This window comes from Meles meles, chromosome 1 (genome assembly GCF_922984935.1).
Source record: "Meles meles chromosome 1, mMelMel3.1 paternal haplotype, whole genome shotgun sequence".
In the NCBI taxonomy this organism is placed as follows: domain Eukaryota; kingdom Metazoa; phylum Chordata; class Mammalia; order Carnivora; family Mustelidae; genus Meles; species Meles meles.
In genome coordinates, this window is record NC_060066.1 from 67,961,976 (window position 1) to 67,972,178 (window position 10,203).

Sequence of the window (10,203 nt, forward strand, 5' to 3'; positions counted from 1 at the left end):
TTTTTTTTCCCCATTTCTTTGTTTGGATGTATAGTATCTGTCGGCTTGGTTGTTTGAATGTGTATGTGCACATCCCTACCAGTCATTTTCATTACGTCTTTATTTTGTCTTGTTACGGATGGTTGTTCACTAGGCACCATGCACCCCCTTCTCCATGAAGGTCCCTGGCATTCACCAAGAGGAGCCCAGCGTCTCTTTGCTACACGGTTGTGATTTGGAGAGGAGGTGTTAACTGCTTCTTCTGCCCAAGCAGGGGAGTGGAGATGAAGCATTCACACTTCCGGGTCTTACAGATGGAAGGCGTTAACTGCTTCTTCTGCCCAAGCAGGGGAGTGGAGATGAAGCATTCACACTTCCGGGTCTTACAGATGGAAGGCGAAAGTGCTCATGGCTCTGATGTCTCTGAGCTCTTCAAGTGCACGCATCATGAGAAGGGCAAATGCACGCACACATGCCCAAACACCCCTATCTTTTCACAAACTGAGATTCAGAATGATCTTCTTACTTTTCCTTGGTAAAGTAGGGAGCAAAACCAAACTTCTTTTTTTTTTTTAACTAGAAAATATCTTTATTGATTTGTTTTAACTCCAAAAGTAATATAGAATCCCTTTAGCACCACTGTTTACATTTTGGAGTACATTCTTTCTTTTTTTTTTTTTCCTGTTTATAGGCAAACAGATATGTATTTTAATTTGTAAAAACTCAGTTGAAGGCTACTCTAATTAATGAGCAGTTTTGAAGAAATGGCGCCTGGGTGGCTCAGTGGGTTGGGCCGCTGCCTTCGGCTCGGGTCGTGGTCTGGGGTCCTGGGATCGAGTCCCGCATCGGGCTCTCTGCTCGGTGGGGAGCCTGCTTCCCTCTCTCTCTCTGCCTGCCTCTCTGCCTGCTTGTGATCTGTGTCTGTCAAATAAATAAATAAAATCTTAAAAAAAAAAAAAAGAAATGGATTAGTGGGGCTAACTTTCTTTGCTCTTGGCTGATCAAGGCTTTACTGCTGTGAACAGGGAAGCAAGAGACAGGCAGCCACAAAGCAGCCAGGGCTAAGATGTTAGAGCGAGCCTGTGCAGGGAAGGCAAGAGCTAAACAAATAAAATGGAAGTGAAAGGGACATGAGGACGTGGGTGCCCTTCCTCCATCTGATGCTGTGGGAGCTTTCATGGCCATCCCTTTCAGCAAAGGGATCCGGAGCCCGCCTGGAGTCAGCAGTGATGGGCACATTCACTGGGGAGTGCCCTGTGTCCCCTGGACCTCCTCACAGCCCCGGCTGGCCTCCTCCAGGAGAACTGCAGCCCTTTTGTCAGTGCTTTCCCTTTAATCCCTAAACATGGGCTCCTTGGGGACACGCGTGTCAGTAGCAAATATGTACTCATGTTCTACCTGTCTGGACAAGGAGGGTGCAGGTAAGGTCATCAAATGTCAGCTCTCTGAATTCAACATTCCTGCTCACAACTGGAGGTTATGGTGCAGGGTAGGGGGAGCCGGCTCCCCAGCCCATGCAGACGTGAAACCAGTCCTTCATAATTTATGGCCTTCCGATGCTTCAAAGATGTTGGGAATTCACACTAATACAAAATTTAAGACTCAATACAAGGAGAGATGTGTCTTAAATCCAGTCCGTGGTTTGAGTCTATCACAATGGCATGGCCCCGGGAATGAGCTTGACCAGAAATGCCAATTTTGGACAATGCCTGAGGGGATCCAAGGTCTCTGAAGAAGTCAAGATATCACTGTACTGTATTATTTCTGATTCACCTAAGAAGAGAAAAACAGTTTTAATGACAGGTAAGAGCTATGCATTCTTTCCCCCATTAGTTATCCTCACACAGATTGCCATAGCAGGCCTCTCTACTCAACGACTTTGATTCTTTAATGTGACTAATAATTACAGTGTTGATTCTATGTTAGGCACTGCGTGGACCTCCAGCCTTCCATCTGGTGAGATTCACTCTGGGAGCTCCCGCTGACTCCACTGCAAAAGAAAGAAGTATCACCAATGGAGATTAATCCTCCCATCAGCCTGGAGAGAAAGGGCCGGCAAACAGCATGTGGATCCGTTCAGCACGCTACTGCCTTTATTAAACAGCCAATAGGACAAAGGGAAACAAGGCCTTTCCTCTTCCAAAGGAGCTCTGCCAAAAATGTATTATCCGGTCAAGGGCCACACGTTCAGGTCCTAATGCACTTTTTTCCCCAGACATGCTCTTATAACGTGTGGTAATAAGATTAGGCATAGGCAGTTTGGAGTAGATAAGGTGTCTTTAGTCAGGCCTGGGGAAGGAAGGGTAAGTCAGGCTTCTGGAAGGAGGAGGTTGAACTCGTAGGGCTCATTCCCTTTTCACAATTTATTTACCATTTAACAAATACTGTGGAAGGCTAATTTCATCATATGCTAGGTGTAGTGGGCTGAATGATGGCCCTTCAAAGTGTATGTCCATATGCTAATCCCTGGAAACTGTGAATATTACCTTCTAAGGCAAAAGATGTTAAGTTAAGGATCTAGAGAGGAGATTATCCTAGATTATCTGGGTGGGCCCTAAATACAATCATGTGTATCCTTAGGAGAAGAAGAGGTGATGAGGAAGAGGAGGCAGGGACTGGAGTAATGCACCCACAAACCAGAGAATGCTGGAGGCTCAGACTGGGGCATGGGGCAGGCTTGCCCCCAGAGGCTGGGAGGGGGCATAGCCCTGCTCACACTATGTCTCAGTGGGATGTTGACCTTCCCTCCTGGAGTCTGTGATCTAGTGCAGGTCTAGGGCCAAAAACGTGTGGCTTATGGTCAGAACGATGAGATTGCAGGCCCCCACAGATGCCATGGGTGAGACTGGTGAGCCCAGAGATGGCTGAGGCAGAAGCTAGAAGCAAATTGTGCCTGTAGTGCAGAAGAACCATTTTGTTTTGAATGCCCATATGCCCTGAGATGTTTTACTGATATCAATGCAACAAATTTATTTTTTAAAATAATGTTAATATTATTTTCTGATTATAAAAGGAATACACATACATCGAAGGAAACTAGAAAAAATTCAGAATGATATAAAGAGCAGAAATTAAATTTGTCCATAATTCTACTGTCCAGAGATGATACTGTGACCATTTCCAGTTATTAATGCACGTACACACAATGGGCATTTTGGTCAGATGTTACTTCTGCATTGTTGTGACTGTCATCTCACATTACTGGTGGGTGGCTTAGACTTCTGGGTATAAGGAAGGTAAATCCTCCCAGTGTGGAGTAGGAAAAAGGGTTTGGGTTTTAGGATGTACTAGATGGGATCAGCTAGGTTATGCCGTGGTACCCAAATAATATGAAATCCTGAAGGTTTATTGTTGTACACATGACAAATCCATCGTGAACTGAGGGTCAGGGTGGTCATTCGGGGACTCTGCTGGCAGTTGTCACTTGGAGTCTCTGGTTGAAGACATGCTGCCATCTGGAATGTTGGAATGGCACTGGTCCCTGAAGCAAGGAAAGAGAGAAAGGAGCACCACTCGCGGGTTTTTCACTGTCTCCTCCCCCAAGTGACTCACATCATCTTTCCCTCACAGCTCATCGGCACAGCTGGAGACATGGTCACACCCCACTAGAAATGGCTGGGAACTGTAGAGGAGTGCAATGGGCATCTGACTCTATTATAGTAGAGAGTTGCTGACTTTGTCACAGACAATGAAATATAAGTGCCCTGGATTCCACCGAACATGGACAGCCATCAGGCCTTGAGGCAGCTGGAGGGACAGTGGCTGTCTCAGGTTCTCTCCTGTGCTTTCCCGGATAGCTTGTCAAGTCAGGTCAGCCGTGTAGGAGCAGAAATACACTTCCCTGGAATTGCCCGTACTTCCACAAAAGGTGGGTGCAGGCAAAAGTCTCCCAAATGGCAGCCCTGGAACAATTTGGATCCTATTTTTTCAGCTCAGACTTCAACATGGTGGGAGGCTCCTGATCTGATAGGGTGCTGAAGAAAAGTCTTTCTTGGAGTCAAAGTAGAGGAAAGGTAATTAGTGAAGTCAATATTCATCTTTACCTTATATATGAGTTTTATTGATCTCATGTTCTGATACATGCACATGTATTTGATCTTAGCACCATTATTTATTAAATTAAGAAGAAAACTGTAATCTCTTCACCAGCCCTGCCCTATATTACCTGAACTACATCTGCATGGAAATTTTCTTATTAGTAATGTTAAGAAATCCAGGCATGGTGAATTGGACTCTGATTTTAGGAACACATCACTGAATGTTCCTTCGTGGCAAAGGAGTCCCCAGCATGTTCCAGAATCAGGAATTTTCAAAACTAGGAGATATCCTTGGGTGTTCATGCACCAAGAGGGGAGGCTGGGCAATGGAGTGAGGGGACCTTAAATAATTTCCAGAATGGATTAAATGACTTTCAGAGCTTAGTGAAATTGCCACCTGTCATTGCATTTGGCAGGGGAATACAGAAAAGATTTGGGATTAAGCTTCTGCATTGTATCCAGGAGAGCCATCTCTGCAAAAGGAACTTTTGTTTCAATTCTATTCAGATCTCCAGTTTGATCAGGCTGGGCTTATGTGCCTGCCTAGAGAGAAGGTGTGTGGTTACCCTGGAGGTTTTATGTTCTTCCGAGCCCACGTGCAGGGTATTGTACATGAAAGGAACTTCTGGAATTCTTAAATTTCTAAAGCCTCCATTTAAACCTGGAGGGTTCGTACTTATCTTATCTCTAATTGGGCCCCTACTCTTGGTGCTTGGGTAACATATTGCTCATACCTTGGGCATTGTCATTAACAGATGAGGAAGCTGAGGGTGACAGATGCCAGGTAGTTTTCCAAGGTCATGAAGTTAGTAAGGGATGGAGCTGCTATGGAAATCCAAACATATCAAATGCCTGACCCATGCTCTGTGTCTGTCAGGCCAAAGCAAGCTTTGCTATAAGTTTCTTCAAAAGCTAGGATCAGAATGGGAACAGAGATCAAGGGGAAACAGAGTTCAGCCAACAATTCAGTAAAAGATAATGCATGATATTTTCAGAGAGAGGACAGACGTGGGGGAAAAAACAAAGCTTTGGGACATAAGGTCTTTGTGCATTTCACAAAAATGCAGTTGAAAAGTGGAGAATATAGTCTCCTGGGTGTTTGCAGCCATTTTGATAAAATTATTTGTCCATGTAACTACAATTTCGATTTTTCTTCCCCTTGTGATAGAGAGCTACATGTTGACATCATCTTAAATTTATCCTTGGCAGTACCTGGCTTTACCTGCATTCTTGGTCTAACCTCACTGGAGGCCAAGGTGTAAAGGACTTCCTGATACATATACATTTTTCTTTTGAGTTTCTGGTGCCAATTAATTGTGCTGCACAGTGAGTGGCCTGATTGTAGAATGTAGGGTTGAATTCAAAAACTCTACTATCTCTACTTAGCAATTGGGTTTCTAGTTTCTCTTTAAAAGTACTGATACACTTGCATTCATGGTACCCTGTCAGAATGCCAGCTTTTCTGGGACTCTGTCACAAGTTCACAGTGTAGGAGAAGGGGATGGAGGTAGATTCAGAGCTTGTTAGATTGGATAAGCCTGTTCCTACCTTGTGCAGCAAGTTATGGATTCCCTGATTTCATATCAGAGTTACATGGATGACGGTGGGAACAGAGCCACTGTGGTAGTTTGGGATGTGTGATCTGTTGGCAGATCTTGTCTGTTTTGCGAGGCAGTGGGAGACATGAGGGAGGGCCTATATTCCTGTGAAGTTAACCGGTCTGACTTACACAGTTACTAGATGGATCCACTCCATATCAGCTACTGATAGTGAGACAAGCATATGCACCAGCATTAGAAAAAGCAGTAGGCCTTTGAAGAGAATCAGGACTTAGCATGGAAAGAGATTTACCTGGACAATTGGAGTAATTGTTCCTGGGACAGAGGATTCATGGTGGACATTAAGAGGCTGAAAAGAAGTCCAAGTAGCATCCTCATTGAGTACTGAGGCTATAAAAAAAAGAACAGGTTACCAGGCAGTGAGATAAATATGAACAAGAAGGAGTCTCAGACATTAAAAAAATTCAGAAATTAAAAATTAAAAACTCATTAAAATAATTTTATTTCTTATTTATGCTTTTATTCAATGGTTCTGCTTTCCATAATGGAAATGTACTATTTTTTATTCATTTCAATGAAGATTGCTAAAAGATGTAAAGCCTTGAGTTTCATTTCTTTTTCATTTTATTTTTTAAAATTTATTTTTTATTTTACATATGGTTTTAATATTTTTGTAACTTAGTTTTTGATCATCAAGCTTTTACCAACTAGCCAAAGTTATTTTAATCATCGATTTCATTATTAATCACTGGAAAACACTGTAGGCTACCTACAATGCAAAAAACATGCTAAAAATAAAAAGAATGTGTATCAGCGTCTTTTTCTGATTCCAAATTCACTTGCCCTTTATGGATCTTTAGCTGAGTTAATAGTGTTCTGGAACTACATCCTGCAAACATTAAGAAATCTTCAGGGCCAGGAAATATTATGGGTATTCCATAATTCAATATGTACGGTGAAACAACGCTCTTGATATATTTGCTATTTTTGAAGGGAAGGGAAGGAATTTCATTCTGACCAAGAAGCTGCTGACCAAAGAATTATGGTTTGAGTAGCAGGTGCATTTTTCACTTTGGGAAATAAGATAAGCTAAAGAAATAAAAGAGATTTGAGCTCTTATTTTACACAATTTCACTTACAACCTTAAAAACCGCCTTTCTTAATAGTTTTTCTTTGCCAAATTTAAAGCAAATAGAATGAAACCTAAGATGAAAACTGCAGGGTAACAGGAAAGACAGGGAAACAAATATCTTGCTCGGAACTGGAGGTAGTACAAGAATGACAGGGAAGAGAGGTAAAGACATTGAACATGAATCAGTGTGACTCTGGTACTGTGATGGGGAATAGGTACTGATTGAGGATAAAGAGAAGTATAAAGCATGGAAACCGAGGGTTCTTTTTTCCATTCTATATGCCATGCTTTAAAACACTGTTCTCATTGCTATAGTGGAATACCAAGTCCTTTGCAGAAGAAGGGCGGAGCTCTAAAAAGACCAACGGAAACAAGTTTAGAAAATGACTCTGAAAGTACCTGAAAGAATTTAATGCTTCGAAACTCAAGTAGAATCAGGTTAAGGTCAAGAAATCAAAATCAAACAAGCCCCAAACCAGTGAAACACTGAAAAATTTTTAATGTATTCAATATAAAAAGAAGCAAGGTTAATTTATTAACTATTTGCAAACACGGGGGAGGGCCCATAGCTGGATGGAGTAGGCTGTTTTCCCTCCACCATGAGAAGAACTGCAGGATAGGGACTGAATTGGAGCAGGGAAGAGTTAGGTGCAGAAAAGTCATTTCCTTGAGTGATGCTATGTTATTAGATACTGATATTTTCAGATGGAGATTATAGAATTGTCTAATTCTATAGTTGGAGGGGGCGAGGCGAAGAGAGAACTATTCATGTCTGTATTTGTCTGGATTGGTTTTTTTTCCCCCAAAACCAAACTCCCAAACAAAGAACTCTGCTAATTGTTAGTAAAGAACCCAGACACACAGGTCTAGCATTCTTGAAAGCTGACTCTTTGGGAGAGGTTTAGAGACGGAGGAAGGTGAGTTCTGGGCATGTGGTCCTGTGAGCACCAATCTGAGTGCTGCAGTTCAGACTAGACACATTTCAAATTTTCAACAGCCCACGTGTTGCTAGCGGTTACTGTGTGGACAGTGTGTGGACAGTGCAACGCTGTGGTCTGCCTGTATTTATATTTTAATTTTTATGACATGTTGGTTCAAAAGTCAAATTTTGTTCTTTCTAAAATGAGCTAGCTAACTCATTCTTTCCTTAAATAAAATAACTGTCTCTAGTTTTCTACTTCACTCTTTGAAAGTTCTTAATAGTTGTTTTATATATAAATGAGTAGTTTTGTAAATCATCAATTATTGTGAAATTCCAGTCTTGGAAGAATAAATACACAGTCATACTTCAACTGATGGAATTTCAAGGGAATAGCATAAGGTCCAAAGAAAGTCTCCTTTCTGAGCCTGAAAGGGCCATAGGCCCTGCATGGTTTAACCTAATCAATGAATTTTGCTCCTTGCTTGTGTCTATCATGACAGTTCCAATTCACTAAAACAGTGTCCTAGCCCAAAATAATAGTCATGATGACGATGATTAATGTTTGTTAAGCTAAGTTTTAAGCACATAATCCTATGTTCTCTGAACACTATTGCATTAGCTCTCACATAACAAAAGATAGGTTCTACTTCTCTCCGATTTTAGTGATTAGAAAGGTTTAGAGTCACTTCAGATTATATAGGTGATAAGAAACAAAGCAGGGATGCAAAACAAGAGCTGATCTAGCTCCAAGGTCTGCATGCCTAACTCCAACAGACACTGCCTGCCTTCTGTCATGCCCCTTGGCTCCCCATCTCATGTCATCCTTGACTCCACTAGAACTTTCCCAGTTAGCCTCCTTCTCTCAACCTGTGAGATCACACTCATAGTCAGTGCCTCATAGATTATGCTACTTTTGCAGTTTCTATGAACGAATAACTCTCACAATTCCTATAACCCTCTAGTTCTAACTGGAATGTAGCGGCCCCACAGTCTCACTAACCTGCCTCACTCTGGAAGACACCATCTACAGATCCATGCACACTTTCCACAGTGACACTTTCTAAGGAATGGTGGCCAGTGTTCAACCAAGGCACACCCTTGGCCAGAAAACCAAAGCACTTCCAACACTTCATTTCTTTTTCCTCCTTTTCTTCCTCTTCTGCAATGTCCCCAAAGCAGAAAACATCCCACCTTGGGTACAAGAGGACTTGAATACTTAGCACTCATCTTAGGGAAATCATTACTGATGCATTTGTGTCTGAGTTACCCATAGTTCAGTGGGTGTTTGGAGACTGCATTTGTTTCCTGAGGCTACTGAAACAAATTATCACAGCTTGGTAGCTTAAAATAATAGAAATTTCTTCCCTCACAGATCTGGAGGCCAGAAGACTGAAATCAAGATGTTGGCAGGGCTGCACTCCCAGCAAAGGCTCTAGCGGAGAAGCCCTCCTTGCATCTTCCAGGTTCCGATGGCTCCTGGCATTCTTTGGCTTGTGATGGCATAACTCCAATCACCGACTCTGTCTCCACAGGCCCTTCTTTATGTCTCTGTGTCCTCTCCTATTCTTATAAGGACATCATTGGATGGACCTAAATCCTGAGTGATTATAGCTCTAGATCCTTAACTAGTTACATCGGTAAAGACTGTATTTCCAAAAAAGGTTACATGCTGAGGTTCTGGGTGGACATGAATTTCGGAGGGATACTATTTAACCCATTTGGGAGCATTTGTACCATATGGAGCCTTCTCATGTATGCCCACAGTGCACAGTATCAGCATTTCGTGAAGATAACAACATTTTCCCCCTGAGTGTTGCCATGAAGAAAGATAAAGGGAGGCAGAAAACTCTAAAGGTCATGGATGACTAAAATTGAAGGCATAAGCAGCCTCCTTCTGACCTGATTGTGCTCTACACAAGGCGCTCACCTCCAAGCAGCAATATGTGACAAAACTTTACCAGCAAATATGAATTTCAAAGGAAACCAAATATAAATTCCATCTCTTTCTTAGGAAGATTTCAAATGATATTCTTGGTTAAGTTTATTACCCCCTCTAAACTCCTGTAGTACTTTGTACCTCATTTTATTTTATTTAAAGTTAACATTAACCTAGTGAATATGTACCACGGGCAAAATTGAAAATATTAACTAAATAAACTAAAAGGAAAGATTGACAGGAGAGAGACTTTATGGGATGGGGCCCCGAAGACGAGGATGGGGATATAAACAGGTAGGACATTGTCCTCAGTGGAGTTGGCTAACGGGTGGGGAAAAATGGACACAGAAAAAGAGAGAATTAAGTGAAATAAGGAAGGCACTGGAAGTGTTTCCTTAGGAGGCAGTCACCCTCTGGTTCTTTATTGGAACTTGGCATCATGTAACATTTGCTTCTTCTAATAATGCTTCTGGGTCTGGCAGCAGGAGAACCCTCTTACAGTCCTGCCCTATTTCTACATTATCCTATAGTTGGTCCTTCAAGTACCAGTTTTATCCTTTCTCTTATTAGTAGTTCTTAACAGGAAAGCATATTAGGATCAATGTGAGTGGAGAATCTTTGTGGGTACACATAACTGG

At 42.0% G+C, this 10,203-nt stretch overlaps 1 long non-coding RNA gene across 1 annotated transcript; it reads left to right on the forward strand.

Moving 5' to 3' along the window:
* Positions 1-1,325: 1,325 nt before the first annotated feature.
* On the forward strand, positions 1,326-9,487 carry LOC123926497. Its single transcript, XR_006815281.1, has 3 exons — positions 1,326-2,170; positions 3,550-3,992; positions 9,002-9,487. It is a non-coding gene; the product is annotated as an uncharacterized LOC123926497 (long non-coding RNA).
* The last annotated feature ends 716 nt before the right edge of the window (positions 9,488-10,203 follow it).